The sequence below is a fragment of the Halyomorpha halys genome, unplaced genomic scaffold (assembly GCF_000696795.3).
Source record: "Halyomorpha halys isolate HHAL.00 unplaced genomic scaffold, Hhal_1.1 Scaffold86.1, whole genome shotgun sequence".
NCBI classification, from domain to species: Eukaryota; Metazoa; Arthropoda; class Insecta; order Hemiptera; family Pentatomidae; genus Halyomorpha; species Halyomorpha halys.
Genome location: NW_027115494.1, coordinates 475,709 through 486,717, shown reverse-complemented (window position 1 = coordinate 486,717; position 11,009 = coordinate 475,709). Strand labels below are relative to the sequence as shown.

At 28.1% G+C, this 11,009-nt stretch overlaps 1 long non-coding RNA gene across 1 annotated transcript; it reads right to left on the bottom strand.

The window, feature by feature from the left end:
* Nucleotides 1-4,343: 4,343 nt before the first annotated feature.
* Nucleotides 4,344-9,379, bottom strand: LOC136797058 (uncharacterized). Its single transcript, XR_010844860.1, has 2 exons — nt 9,000-9,379; nt 4,344-4,662 (listed from the first exon to the last, which is right to left on the bottom strand). It is a non-coding gene; the product is annotated as an uncharacterized lncRNA (long non-coding RNA).
* Between the last annotated feature and the right edge of the window lie 1,630 nt (nt 9,380-11,009).

Genomic DNA, 11,009 nt, shown 5'->3' with positions numbered 1-11,009 from the left:
TGATTAAATAAGTTATTGCTTCAGCTGTTCAATACATTTTTTAAGAAAAAGTTAGTAAGAATTGAGATTTTTATTGACCTTTAACCAGGGAGGTGGTGTGTAAAAAACCCCAGCTTGAAATTATATGGTCATATTCTGGACTGAAAACCTTTAGCCTGCAGATGTTGATTATCAGTGCTGCAGTACTTAGTTTTCCTTGCCGCTTTATATGTTAATTGTTATGAATACGTATGAGATGGTCCTGTGCCTTTCTATATTCTAAATGCTCTCCAAGACTTCAACAAAAGCAGCAATATGACCTTTACTGACAGTGTATACTATTATTTTTAGAACTTATAATTATGGAAAGGGATGATGACCAGGCCATCAAAAAATTGTCAACAATTATAAGGATTTCATTTGAAAATGGAAGGTATAAAACAAGTCTTTATTCTTATGTTGACCTATGCTGTTCAAATTCATAAGCAAAATATGAGCCAGAAGCTATAGAGATGAAATCCCTGAGGAAAGCTCTGTAAAACTAGATTCAACCTACTGAGAAATAAAAGAATAAGAAGAGACAGGACAGGGACAGCTAATAGAAAATCTAGATAAAAAAAATTAATCTGGTTTTTCCTTGTGCCAAGAATTGTGATCAATTTAGAAAGAAAAAACAACCATGTGGAAGACGAAGACCGAGAAATAAGTGGGAGGACCTTATACCAGATCTGTCAAGGAACTGAGGTGTCTAGGGAAAGTCAAGAAGCTGGCCACAGTTATAGGTTATAAGAAATGGATCAAGACTGCCCAACCTATAATGCCAGCCAAGGCTATAATGGCTTGGTCAAAGAAGGATTTGAAAATGGACAATCTGGAGCACAAAACCAAATCCAATTTATTAATAAAATATTTATGAAGTTTTAAGTTTGTACTCTTAATTAATTACATGCTTGGATAAATATAATTGAAAACAAACACATCATTTTAACCCTGAATAATAAAACAACAGATGACAATTTAAAAAAAGGAAAAATAATAGTTCAGCCAACTACTTGACGATAGCACATAAAGGTATGTAGAAATAATAGTTCTGATTAGTACCAGTAGGTGCCAGTAGCATCCAAACAGCAATTTCTGGAGTCAAAATACTGGTCAGAAATATTTATAATATTAGTTCAGCTAATCACCAAAAGATAGCAGCACAAATCAAGGAAGCTAGAAAGTAGTAGTTCTCACAACCACCGCAAGAGTTCAGCACAATCCAGCCAGGTGATTCCGAAGCCCAGCTGGAAAATTTTCATTGTACCTGGAGATTAGAAGGTTACAGGAGGTAAACGATTCCGTTTGTCTCTCGTAATTGTGTTGGAACAAACACAATAAGGTATATTCCAACAGGAGTCTTAACTGTCTGACCCGATCAGTTGAGCTCCAGTAACCTTCTCATTTCCAGGTACAATATAAAATTTTTCTGAAATTTTTGACTTAGGAAATGGCTGTTTGGATGGTGCTGGCTTCTTGCGGCGGTTATTGAAACTACTATTTTCTGCCTTTTCATTTATGTTGCTATCTGTCGGCAGTTAGTTGAACTATTATTTTAATATTCTTTAAATTTGAAAATTGTAATTTTATCATCTTTTTTAGTTGCTTTGTGGATCGTAGTTAAAATGGCGTACATTTTTTCACTCGTACTTATTTAAGCGTATTATTAATTAGTAATAATTTACTATGTATGAATAATTATACATTCTTTCATGCTCTTTCTTAATAAACTATGGAGATTATATGTGAAATAGTAAAAATTCAATAAAACATTGTTATTTATTATACATTATTATTTAAAATTGACTATAATAAAATAATTCTACCTTGAATGAATGTGTATGTCATTATCACAAAAGATATGTTAGAAACTTCAAATAACATAAAAATTTAATCTTGATTTAAGTACAGAGTTGTAACATAGTTTTGTTATGAAAAAATCATTTGCATAGATTAAGGGATTTAGGCTTTTAACATGTTTTATGTGGACATTTGCGTGATGAGAATTTGTTGTATATGAAGAAATAAATAAAGAGGAGCAAGTTCAATAGTGAAAATACAATTAAACTGTAAATACGAGGATTCGGAAAGAAATTTGATTGTACAGTAGTGTTATTTAAGGTATATTATTACTTCACTTAGATTATGACAAAATAATTCCTTCTTTTGTATATATGTATATATAGTTGACCGTAAAAATTGATATATAAGAAGATGGTCGGGTTGCGGTCAAAAGTGAAACAAAAAAAAAAAAAAAATGTAAACTATTTTTGTTTCACTTTTGACCGCAACCCTGACCATCTTCTTATATATAATTCCTTCTTTGTGTGTTGCACTGTTATAAAGATTAAATAACATTAATATGACAATTTAATCCTGGTTTTACTATAATGTTGTAAATTAGTAATACCATGAGAAATTGAAGAGTACTTATATTGATTAAAAGAGTTATTCTTTTAAGTTATTTTCTGTGGTATAGAATTGAGATATCACAAAAAATTGACCTCTATGAAGAAATAAATAAAGATGAGCTGAATTTTTTTGCTTTCACTTACAATATATGAAATATACAGTAAGGGGAAGTATTTCGATCATGGACATTTTTGAACCTAAGTTTTAAATGTAAAAAACATTTTAATATCCCATGAATCCTAAATACCCAATACCAAGTTTTGCAAAATTGTGTGTGTGGTATATGTAAACAGTTATGCTCGTAATCAAAAAGTTCTGTGAAATAACATATTTATAACATACTATAAGATAGGTACATATTTTTATTAAACCCATAATATGAAATTGCAATAAATGATCTTTAACCCATAATGCTACAGACGATTTTGTCAGACCCAATTATAATTAGTTCATTTTAAATCAAATCAAATCATACGTTCAATATAATACAATTATTACTTTACTTATTCATTATTAATAAAATAATAAATTATAGAACCTAAACATTTAAATAAAAACACCTATTAGTCTTAATACTCCAGAGACAATATAGAGCAAACTAATCAGTCCACTAGGTAATATGAAAAAGGATAAGAGAGAATTAGATGGAACAAGTAGAATGCTTTATTTTATTTTTCAACCAATAAAAATGACTATTTAAAAATAAACTCTTCAAACTCATTTTCACCTTTATTGAAGTTTATTGTTTCAGACATAATTTTCATAATCGAAAAGCTCTCATCATTAAATAAATTATCTCTGTTAGGAAGATCCCTTTTTAACAGAAGGAAGGTATTGTTTGAAAGAAATTTATATGAAGGTTATGCAGTTGCATCTAAAATCTTAGTAGGAACTAACACTATTTTTAAATTAATTAAAAACTAAATTTTTTCTTTATTATTTTATTGGAATACATGTTTTTCTGGTCAATATGTGCTAAATAAAAAATTATGTTATTTTGTATTTGATGTATTCTATAGATTTTACCGTATACTGTGGTTACTATTTGATAACCCTAATATTTTTAGAACAGTCTATAGAGGGTCGACGGTAGACAAAGAAACCGTTCTCTGCATTAATATCTTAGAAACAGGTCCATTTCAAATTAAAACCAAAAAATTTTTTTTTGTCAGATGTGCCACTATTCAAGTAATTCAAAAAATGGAAGAAACAACTTCAGACAGATTTAAACTCTTCATTCTGAGAGTATACACATATGAATACTAATAAAAATTGTCATTTTGATTAACAAAATTAAGGAAAATAAAGAGTTAACTATTTAACACTCTCATAAATATCTGTGCCCCACTGTTTCCTTTGTGTTAATTAAAGATTATACATGCCTGATTCATACACATTACGAGTACATGATAGAGTGAATATAATAAACTTAATGATATCTAAAATTTATGAGGAAATACTAAAAGGCTATTCATTAAAAAAAATTGACTTGATAATGTCTTCGGTTATACGGTTGCTTTAATGATAGGAAAACATACAAAACAAAGCATTTATTACTCTTTTTTAATAACATTTGATACTTAGTTAAATAATTTTTGATCAATTGGTGATGATATTGCGTTGAATAAAACTAATATTTTAATTAACATTATTATGAAACAAGTAAAGTTTGCTCCATGGTACAGAGTAAAATTTTTCATCAACTAATAGTTTACTAAATAGACATATTAAATCTTTGTGTCTACAAATATCATTGGGGGTTCATTCTCACTTCCTCAATTCAAGACTATTACAAGTGTACAGATGTTTTGGCATTCTGCTAAAAAATAGTCATCTGGAAAATTTGGACTTTTTTTATCAAACATCATTTGGACATACATTTCTGTAACTCGAGATGTCATTGATTTACAATATCAGTTTTTAATTAGTTTATTAAAATTCTATAATTTACAATAAATTGGAAACTAAATCTAATCTGTTCAGTAAAGTCTCGGACTAGATGATGTTTGTGTCTCTACCAGGTTTTGAAGCTTCTCCTGTTTCTTCCAAGAGCATTTTCTTTTATCCAAGTTTAAAACTTTTTTTAGCAGTTTCTCTTCTGCATAAAGTCTGTTAAGCTGGACCCCAGTGAATGCAGATGTCTGTTCTTGCTGTAGTATTCTCAATTCTTTTTGAAAGCGTGTTTTGGTATCCTGAACCTGCTTTGTAACACGTTCCCTACATTTCTCTTGGCTGAAACATTAGCTATTCTTATTATGTTAAAAAAATTATTTGTGTTGATGTTTTTATAGTTGAACAAGGATTGATAGGATGAAAAGATGGGAGAAAGGTGAGGCAGGAGTCCAGAATTATATTTATTTTATTATGCCTAAATTTGGTTGGAATTCCAAGGGATAGAACAAGTAAGAAAACTCCAGAAAAAATAGGGTCATCTGTGGTTGAAGGAGTTGAGGCATAGGTCTTTGCAAATTTGGAACTTTAGTGGCAACAGTTTGAATCTTGCCTGGGAGGTCTACTTTTATTTCTGTAGTGGTCCTACAATATAAAAAACGATCCCCGCCCACCATGGTTAGAATAGGGTGATATGTCAGAAATGACCAAGCACCAAGATGTAAGATAATCATGGAATAAAGTCAAGGCATCAAGGTGCCTTAGCAACCTCCCAACTGCAGCAGTACTGGTTTTAATCTAGCCTGAGGGGTTTAATTTTAATTTCGGAGAGACCCTACAGAATGAAAACACACCTGTTGTAGATAACTCCCTATCTTCCCTGTATGTCAGAAACGACCAGATATGGGGTAATTAAAATATATATATGATAAATCTGTTAAAATTATTACTAGAGAAATATGATAAAAACAATCTGGAAGATTGCTGATTGACCGTGTATATTAATAAATGGAATATGGTCCGGGTGCGGTCAAATATAACTGAAATAGTAATAACTATTTTAATTGAGCCAACATTTCGCCCCCCGTTGCAGGGCTTCATCAGGGCTAAAAAAGATACAAACATTTAACGTAAGTAAAAGAGTAAATGGAAAATTACAAGGGTATACAATGAAAAAAATGAAATAAGAATGGAAATAGTAACAGATAAAAAGAAGAAATATAAAAGAATGTACAAACTAAGAAATGAAAAAGGGGGTAAAATAGTTTTATTTGAATGCATTCGGACCAACCAGATTCCATTTTTTTTTTTTGATAAAAAACAATATGAAAAGTATAAGAGATGATTAAGAAAATCAGACAAGTTAACTAGTTAAAAAGTATTTAAAAGTTATAATGAAAATCTTGAAAATACTTAAGTAAAATAACACAAAGAAAGAACTAATATATAGTACAAAAGGCAGTTTCGGTTTTAAAAATATAAACATTTTTTGTACTGTTTCTATGACTATTTTGGTATTATCAACCGTTTTCAGTGTTCCTCCTCAAATTTATGCATTTCAAATTATTTTAACTGCCAGCTTAAAAGTCACTTCTTATTAATTAAAAAAAATACATCAATCTTAAACAATTACCAAATATTGAGTGTTATTTGTGAATTTAATGTTGTTTGTTTCTGTTAAATTTTATTTGGTACAGAAGGAAAGACATTAATCTACTAAATATGAATATTTTATTTAACAGAATAAAAAAAAAAAAAAAAAATGGGAGAGGAACAGTGAAATTTCAATGGAATGAAAGTTTTATAAAAATTTAAAAAAATAATATTAAATTAACATTAGCTAACTTTTTGAAAATAACTGGACTTAGATTTATAAGAATGCAGATTATGTGTATGCATGTTAGAAGAATCAATATTGCTTGTTATATTACAAGTAGCTAACTAGTGGTGTGTATAATAATTACCATCCTCAGGTAATTTTCTTCCTCACCCACAAAATAGAAATTTTCAATTTTTTATTGAAATAACTTTTTTTTTCTTATTTCCCTTACATAGTAACCTTATAGGATTGTTTATTTATAAACATTGCTGATTCTTTGCTATAAATAGCCATATTATCTTCAAAACAATGATTTAACTGATTTTGTTTTGAGCAATAATACTGTAGTATATAAGAACTATATACATTAAAAAGACAAAGGTGAAAAAAAAAAAATAGATGAACAATGAAATTCATTAGAAAGAGAAAGCAAAACAAGTGGGAATCAATAGAGAAATAAAATTTGTAGGATTCAAGGATCTAGTGCTTTGTTTTCTTCTGTTGTTCCACATTCTTTCGATTTGTTAATATTTTTGTTTAAACGTGATTGAACTTTTCCACGATAGACTGAGTGTTGGAAAACTTTTAGCAGCTACTGTTCTAAAATATGAAATATGAAAACAGAATTTTTTTGGAAGCCAAAATGACTTAGTATGGAGCAGGAGCTGTATAATGTCTGAAATACTTTATCATAAATTTTCTGCAGGTATGACTTAAAAATGGATTAAGGTGGAGCTTAGAAGTACCCTCAATAAGGGTTACAGAAACTTATAGATAAATTTTACAATGTCTATAGTTTTTTTTAATTTTATTAATTATTTATGCAGTATTGAACTGGTATCAATTGGAATATAAATGAATATTATTAGTTATCAAGCTGCTACTATTACCAGGCATTCCCTGTTATAGCTTAAGAAAGAAAATATTAGTTTCTCAATAATAATAATTAGGATAGAACAGGCACTACCTAAGTCAATTCAACCAGGAAAGTTTTTTATATTGTAATAGGAGCTCATACTCTCTTATTAGGAGACAGGAGCTCACTCAATCGGTCTGGCATGCTGGGATTGTAAAGCTTCTCTAACCTACTCTTTTGTTACAATATTAAAATTTTTTTATTAGAATTGACTTGCATTACCTCTCCTTTCCCTCCCCTTCCACTTCGGTTTCATACTCTAGTAGGACCCCCATAAAGAAGTTTCACTTCAATTTGCACACAAGTAAGTTTAATACAATCATTTTTATCAATTTCTTCTTAAACATGCTCTGATATATTTCTGGAACACCATTTAATCTTAGGGATATAGGAAAAATAAAAATATGTAAGTAATTTATTACTCAAAAATAGTTGTATTTATTAAAATTGAAAGACTTTTGTCTCATATCTAAAATAAATTATTGGAAAGGATAATATTATGTTTCACTGTTAAGGTAGGTTTCATTATACACTATTTCATAATCCACGCCATTTATTAAAAAACAACAAGTAATCTTGTAATTAAAAGAAATTAAGGAAGGAATATTAGAATCAATTTGATAAGTAACCAGCAGTATCTGTTGGCTTATTTAAGAGCCATCATAAAGTATTTGAGAAATCATTAGACATGTAAGGCTTTCTTTTATTTAGCTTTGTAACTAAGGTCAAGTTCTTGGTTCCCTAGTACAGCGCTACCTTTTGGATGGATTTAAAACTTAATTATTAAATTTCAATCATCACAAAACTTGATTTGGTTTCAGGAGATTTATAAGATAACTTCTATTTAAATTTACTTTATTTTTCATTATTGTTTACTTAATATTCACTAAATATTTTGTTGTTGATATTTATCTATTTCTAAAGTTTTAAATATTTATATATATTTTTAAATCCCATTATTTATATAAATGACTGTTAAATTTCTCATATATATTTTTCACGTGGATATATTGTTTTATATAATCATCACAAGGAGACCCCTCACCTCCAATTTTCTATAATCGAATCCATATGGAACGGAGACAAGACACAAGACACCAGATAAGTATCTCACTGTACACCTTCAAGTACCATTGGAGGAAAAAGGTAACCAATTCGAATTATGTAACCATACAGAATGCAACCTACTAATTTAATGTATTTTCTGTTTTAGAGAGATCAGAAAAAACAAAATAAAAAACATATGAATTGTTTTTATTTATTTATTTTTTCTTCATCAATAATATTTTTAATACTTAGCTTATGGATAAATTCTTACTATTTCTGTATTATAAATTATTTTCTTAGAATATAGTTTAAATTTGTTTCAATACTTTCTTGTTATACTGTTTCTGTTTTTTATTTTTAATTATGGTTGTTATTTTATTTTGTTTTTATCCTTGATGAAAGCCTAAAATTTAGACTGAAACATCGGTACAGATAAAATAAGTTACACTTATTTGCGTTCATTTCTACTGACTCTCCTCCCTCTCAACATCTTCCCCTCAGATTATATTTGCAGTCAACTACGAAAACCTCATTGTATAATTTTTTGTATACTTATCTCAATATTAGTCAATTTTGTTTCCATTGATTTTTGAAAACTAGGTGAACTTATTATTTTTCACTTTGATTTTCTTTTGTAAACTTTGTAAATTATGTAGGTTAAAAAAAACTCACTTTTATTAATAATTATACTAGTTAAGTACAGGCAACAGATTTAGGTTTGTTCTAAAAATTCAATATTTACTATAATTTTGGAAATTAATCATTGGTAATATTAAAATAACTCTGTATTTTAATACGTTTTAATGCATATTTTCAACTACTTATTTAGCCTGTATCTATTAATAAATATCATTATAAATGCTAAATTTATAGTTTAAAATAAATATATTATCTTACTAAGCGAGAGCAGCAGCGTCAGGTACACCACTTTTCTTCTTTGCCTTCGCCTCCTTCCGTTTGACAATCAACTGGAGCTTAGAGACGATAGCTATGTTCATTTTGTGTCGATAAACAAATTCTTGGCTATACAAGAAGCAGTATGTTCTGTATCCAGTGGTAACCAATAAACTAGTGTCTCAATCAATAATCACATCAACAGGGCCTCTCACTCAAAACAACTTGTATTGATATGTATCTGAGTTGGGCAAAAAGTAATTACAAATACTTACCAATTACCATAATTAGGAATTGTAAAATTGGAATTACATTTACAAATAATTGTAATAGCAATTTCTTGATGAACTTAGTAATTTTAATTATGGTCCCCCAATAGCCAGTGAAAGCTGATCTAAAGTAATTGCAATTACTAATTACATTATTGTGTAATTGTTATTTTTTTCCTGTAATTCCAAGTAATTTTAATAAAATTACAAGTAATTGTGGTTGTAATTGTAATTAAAAATATTTTACAACAAAATGGTAAAAATCTGTTTTACAATGGCTCCAAAATATGATAGTGATATCCAATATAAGATTATTCACTGGAGTATAATTTATTAAAATATATTTTGCTTTAACATATGAAGGGGAGGGTGCGGTCAGCAAATAAACAAAAAATTATTTGTTTGTGCCGACGTTTTTACCTGAATTTCAGGTCTTCATCTGGGCTAAAAAACAAAAAAAAAGATAACCATCATTCAGAGAAACATGAAAATTAAAAGAAATAATAAACTAGCAAATTGGAAATATACATAACAATGAATTGAAAATAATAAACTATTTTAAATCAATTATATTATTTTCAATTCATTTTTATGTATATCTCCAAATTTGTTAGTTTATTATTTCTTTTAATTTTTATGTTTCTCTTAATGATGGTTATTTTTCTTTGTTTTGTTTTTAGCCCTGATGAAGACCTGAAATTCAGATCGAAACGTTGGAAAAAATAAATAATTTTTTGTTCATTTACTGACCCCCACCCGTTCCCTTCCTGAGATATAGTTTTCCCAAAATAAATTCACTATCAACTGATTTTTTGTTATTTTATTATGAAATGTTTGCTTTTTAAATAAATTCTTCCTAACTATGGTTGGTGGGCTCTTCAATTTTGACTAGGAACTCTACATAGTTTTCATTAAAGTAATCAAAAATTGGGGTAAAATAACAGACTTTTTTTTTTCACCAGGCTCTAGGAATATTTTGTTGCAAGAATTATCTCATTGAATTATCAATATATGTAATGTTCTATATTATCTTTATCAATGAATATATATAATATATACACAAACATATATATATACAATGTAACCAAAATTTGGGATGGGGTTTTTAAATACAATACATGAGTTGTCCAAATCATCTTTATTTTTAATTCATAAGTAGAGTGTGATCTACTAGTGACAGCTTGTATCAGAGTAATGGATATTTTCATTTATTTACACACACACTCTCTTTCTTTAACATTTACATAACAGCATAGATATCAAATCGCTTCTTTTTAAATTCTAGTATTTAAGTTATGTTTTATTTGTAAATATATTATATATTAAAATTTCTCATTTCGCATACAAAATAAATGGCCACATCATCATTATTAGGTTACATAATGAATAAAATATTTATAATAAATTGTTTATTTTTATTTTTACAGCAGGATATATCTTAACGAAAGGAAATGATCAACATTTCATTATATAATATATAATATATAAACAATAAAAACAAAGGAATAAAATAATCCACAAAATGTGTTACTCGTTTCTTTTTTGTAACAATTCACGTTTTCTTTGCAATTAAAAAAACCAAAAAAAAAAAAAAATAAGAAGAAAAATACGTTTAAACCCTGTGTTAGGGGGCTTTTTTTGGAAAATATTTTTAACATATATATTTTAAACATTTTTTTTGGAATCTTGTAAAAAATGTATACAATGGAAGATTAGATTGTAAAGATATACTAATACGTTTATT